This window comes from Mytilus galloprovincialis, chromosome 3, assembly GCF_965363235.1.
Source record: "Mytilus galloprovincialis chromosome 3, xbMytGall1.hap1.1, whole genome shotgun sequence".
NCBI lineage: Eukaryota > Metazoa > Mollusca > Bivalvia > Mytilida > Mytilidae > Mytilus > Mytilus galloprovincialis.
In genome coordinates, this window is record NC_134840.1 from 31,988,009 (window position 1) to 31,993,946 (window position 5,938).

Below are 5,938 nucleotides of genomic sequence, written 5' to 3' on the forward strand. Positions count from 1 at the left end.
GTTTCAATGACATAAAAAATGTAAACAAACATGATTTTTTCACAAATTCGACTAGAAAAACTACTTTAATACGAATAAAGGCATTCTATTTGATTTAATCAAATGGTTCTCATAGTTATTTTGTATAAACATAATCTGAAACTTGGTAAATAAAGAAATATTTACACAAAAATTGATTTTTCGGATCGTGAAAGATCTGATGCTACGAAGACGTTCAAATTATTCTTCAATTATATCATAATTAATATTTTTTATTGGTATCAAGAAAAGCTATTTAGGTCAACATCCTCAATAGCTTTAAGCTTTTCAAAGTATTAATATTTTTAGTTGGATGATTGTAGGATGAAGCTTTTTATTGTCATGTGAAGTACTCACTTATCACAAGTTATAGGATACCCACATTTTCTATATTGGATCCTATAAACTACATGGCCGTCAGACAGGATTTACCTGACCCCGAATTTGCCTTATTTCATGGATGAAGATTCATTTTTGTGGTCAAGTCCGTATCGCAGATTTGTTAAGCTTTAGGATAACTGTCTGTTGTTATGATTGTGAGATGTACTTTTTCGACTTCTGCAAGGTTTCAAATAACATCGAACGCATTATCATGCATCATTCGGCAATGCTCGTTTTATGTTGTCTGGCCTTTTGGATATATACCTGTATGCTATAGCGCCATGGTATTTCGTGTATGGTGTACATGTCTGTCTGCATGTTTCATATATGACCATGATGACGTCAATTGTATTTGATATATTGAATGATGGTAAGATGTCTATGTCTGGCTGTCGGTCAAGGTTCATATACTATTGACCGTATGTTTCGAATTAATTGGCCAAGCATAACTTTTACATTTGTCAGTTTCTAAGGCACTGTAAGGATCGGAACATATTTATTTGGTCTATGGGATATTTGTAGAGATCTTTATGTCATGGTTCATTTGACCTTGCACTCTTTTTATGAACCATTGACAATCATAATTTTAAAAAAAGAAGATGTGGTATGATTCCAAAGAGACAACTATCCACAAGAGACCAAAATGACACAGACATTAACAACTAAAGGTCACCGTACGGCCTTCAACAATGAGCAAAGCCCATACCGCATAATCAGCTTTAAAAGGCCCCGATATGACAATGTAAAACAATTCAAACGAAAAAAATAACGGCCTTATTTGTATAAAAAAATGAACGAAAAACAAATATGTAACACATAAACAAACGACAACCACTGAATTACAGGCTCCTGACTTTGGACAGGCACATACATAAGTAATGTGGCAGGGTTAGACATGTAAGGGGGTTCCCAACCCTCCCCCTAACCTGAGACAGTGGTATAACAGTACAACATGAGAACGAACTATAAAAATCAATTGAAAAGGCTTAACTCAGCAAATGGACAAAAAAATACATTAAGCGCATTAAGCGCATTTGACACTTCTAGTTAAACCCTTGATATTATAGACGTTCCAAAAATGAACTATCATAAGTAAAGCAGACGAGACATTACAGCATTTGCGCTCTGGTATTCTATAGTCTGTAGTATATAGTTAAATCAATCCACATCTGCGTTGTATATGCAGAACTTAAGAAAGTACTGTTGCACAAAATATTGGTTCTTGTTCAATCTCAAATTACTCATAAAAAATGCTCTTTTGCTGTAATTTTTTGTTTGATGGATATCATTTTGGTTTAAACGTTGCATATCCATATTATTGGCTAAATAGTGTCGGTCTGCCCGAATTGTACTTGACCGATTCTTAGAGCTGAATCTTTCAAACTTATTTAGAGACGTTTTTAGTTGTATTTTTTTTTTAACTTTCGAGGTAAAGTGTTGAATAAAAAAAAAATAGATTTAATGTTCATCCTTATCAAAATAGTTACAGGCTTCAACTAGTTGCAGGTTTATCAAATGGTAAAAGAAATACTGATTTCTGATTACTAGTAATAAGTCTGGTCACGCATTATCTTTCACGATCAAAATACTGCGTTGTCTGCTCTTTCACGATCATGTTTGATGGATATTCAACAAATTCAAGGTTTTCATATACAAATTAATGCTTTTAAGAGAAGAACATACCTTCATTTTACTGTACTATCAGATACACCAAAGATTAAATTTCAAATATATCACGATAAACTGAAATATGACCATTATAGGTACAAAAAGCGTGTTGTTTGTAATTAATTTCATAGACATGCATTGCGCCTTTTGTGTTTTTTCATAAAGTACTGAATATTTTCTCTATCTTATTTCACAGTAATGTTGGAAGTTAAACCATTTTGACAGACATATTTTTTTGTTCGGATTTGTTCCGCGTTTTTAAAAAGTTATTGCGGACCATTTCTCTCGTTAAACCGAATGACACCCGTGTATTTGTTGCATGCATGAAAAAAAATATCTTGTTAAATATATTTCTTAGAAATATGTGTTTCTAATTTCATCAGACTGAGACAACCATCGAAGATGGAAGAGTTGATAGCATAAAAACGAACAATAAACAATAAGTCTACAACTACTGGTATACTCTAGTTAAGACTGAGCTTATTATTACTATTTCTATATCAGGTGTGTTTATGAACTACTTAAAAGATGTAATATAAAGGATCCAATACGCTTTAGAATAAATACTGAACGGTTAGACTCATTTAGTTACTCTACATAAGCAATTTAAACAGCAGAAACAAAAATGCATACAATATATAATTCATTGGAACTATAACTCTTTAACTACGTATAAAACAAATTGTCTGTTCTGTTGTGAACCTTTAGGTCATGCCTTTATGTTAATAGGTTTGTTTATCCCCATGAAGATGTCTTTCAGTAGAGATGTTTAGAGGCCAATTTCCTTCCTCTTTTTTTTTTCACTCACAGAGTCAAAATCGGATAGTTGTTGAAATGACTCGAAATTTAATACTGCAGAGTCTATATATTCATAAATCCAAAAAGGTATTCAATACTACATATTTATATTTCAATGCCTCATTAAAAGTATCATAAACTTAATATCATGAATGCTTCAGATAAGAAGTCAAAGTTCAAGGTCAGAGGAACCTTGTAAGATGGACATGGACACCTCACATTCATTCTTATTTCTAGTTATATCTGAGAAACATACGTTTTCATGAAAAGTAAAAATTGGCTGAGCTAGTGAAATGAGATAAACGTCAGATAAACACTGCAAGACAAAGATGAACACCTTACAATCAGTCTACACACCAAATTTAGTTAAGGAAACGTACCAACTCGCGGCAATTTTATGACAAATGAACAATGAAAATGAGGCCAAAGTCAGACAGTTATGTACACACCTCGAAATCATTCTAAGCACCAAATTGAACAGGGCCGTAAATTACATAGAGGCATGTAGGCAGTTGCCTCCTATTACAAACCGAGAAAAAAAGAGAAAAAATAAAGAAAAAAACACTGAAAAAAAAACAACAAATGGTTTAAATCATGCTTTATTTTAATAGTACTGGTTGTTACTCTTCCGCCTATAAAGGAGGTTGGGTAAACATATTCGAAAGAGCAAGCATGCAAACGCAATGTCATGCAATTCTGCCCAAATACAACACAAATACTATTGCTTCTGTTAGCCTTGCCAGTTCGGACTTGCAGTTGTGAGAGATCTTTTTCTGCCCTACGTGCCTTAAAACATTGAACAGGTGAACAATGACGAAAAGCAGATAGTGTAGTCTCTCTATGCTACACATACATCTACATAGAAGTCACAATGTTGCAATATTGAATGTATATAAGTGCTATTAAGGAGATGGGATTCGACCAGGCACAGAAAAATCCCTTTAGCATTTGACAAAGCCTAACCCAGTAAAACTTTCAATGTAAACAAACTGTGTTACGCTATAATAATTTGAATTGATAATTAAAGTTTTGTTAAGTTTGCATTTTCATTTTAAGGTTTGAAAATTGTGTCTCTGAAATGAAGTAAAATAGCTCCATTTGGACAGCAAAAATCCTTTTAACCATTAAAATAAAAATTCAGGGGCATTTCATTTTAAGTACGCAAATTGTTTACCTAAAACTAAGTAATAATAGCTTGTGAAGAGTCATAAAGCAGGACAAAGGATAAAAAAAATCTTACTTTACCCGCACACGTTATCTTTGGATAATAAATATTCCAGGCGCTTATTTATTGAAATATTGCATAAATTTAACAAGAGGTGAATTCTGGGGAAGTACATTGCATTTTCTGCATAAAAAGATCCACACAATTTTTCGCCTCGCTCCGCTCTGCGAACCTAAACTGCCTCCCCTTATAGGGAAGACAATTTACGGCCCTGTTGAATTCCCCTTTCAGTTATGTATTAGAGAAACAGACCTAACTATGATGACTTCACTTTGATCACTGAATCATTTAATGGTGTCAAGGTCAGATGAACCCTCTGCTGGACATTTATTCTATATGTATATAAAAACAGCAAAATGTGGTATGATACCATGTGAGACAACTCTCTACAACAGCCCAAATAACACAAAATTAACAACTATAGGCCACCGTAGCCTTCAACATTGAGCAAAACCCATGCAGCATAGACAGTTATCAAAGGCTTATAAAATATCAATCAAGCTGTCATTAATCATGAAAATGAAGACAGGACAAGAAATGTTACACTCAACAAGATATGAATTATCAGTAAGGAAGCAAAGGGCATCAAATAAATTCACCAATAGAAATCAATTGTAGTATGCCCCTAATTGGTTTCCATTTTGTAGCTAGTCTGCCTCAGTCAAATAGTATGAAATTTAAACACAATACCAATTACCACCACACAGATTAAGTTCGATTTTAGGAGGTGTCATGTTCTCCTTTTGTCCCCTTAAAAATGACAGAAGTGGTGATTTGGCCGTTTCCACAATCTGATTTTACTTTGCCTCAATTGTCATTAAATGTTATCGCATGATGAGAGAACTCAGTCCTCCAAGCAATCTCTAATGACAATAAAACAGAAATAAATGGGATTTAGTTTCCAAGAAAACAAAATACCAGGTTTTAACTAGACCGATCATGCATATTTACAAGCAAAGGCATTTGTGTCTTACATGTCTCCTATAGTTCCACACTGCATCCTTACACCAAATTATCAAAAACCTTCTTAGTTTGAATTCATTTTTCATTATAACCAAGCCTGTAGTTCAGAAGTAATGGTAGGTTAATGTCTGTCATATCTGTTTTATAGTAAATTGTTTGGTAAAGGGAGTTCACTTCTCAGTTTCAAAGTAATTAACTTTTCAAAACACTAGTTTATATTGATAAGAAATTAATAAAGGAATCCAAAGAGCAAAAAAAATATATAGGTCACCGTGCTTGTTTTGAGATATGAGCCATTGAAATTTTGGCGGGAAAATATTCTCTCTTGACTTTACATAGCTTTACAAAAACTGTTAAAAAGTAATTAAAATTTTATAAGACTTTTACAGATGGCTTATCATTATACATGTTAAAGAATTTCAAGGCATTCAAGGCATTCAAATGGATAAAACCAGAGGATTCCGAAAATCTGATAAAAAAATCAAAAACATGACAAGCCAGCTTCCTTAAAAATTAGTCCAATAATTTCTCAATTGAATTCATTTTTTTCATGTTGGGGATTTTACAGGCGACTGTACAGAATGGGGTTTTCTCATGGTTGAAAGCTGTTCATCCAATTTAGTTGAATTTTGGTGGATAGTTGTCTCATTGGCAATCATACTAAATCTCCTTATTTTTATGAGAGAAAGTAATATTTGAAAATACTTATTGACTGAGGTTATAACTTTTTATATTTCTTTGGTAAAATGAAAATGAGTTATGTTTTCTAATGTTGAAATGTGATTTGATGATTGTGCAGACTGTAAACTCTATTACATCCACTATTGACAGGTGTCAAATGATCATATGCTAGCTACATAATAACATTGAAAACAACACTTGATG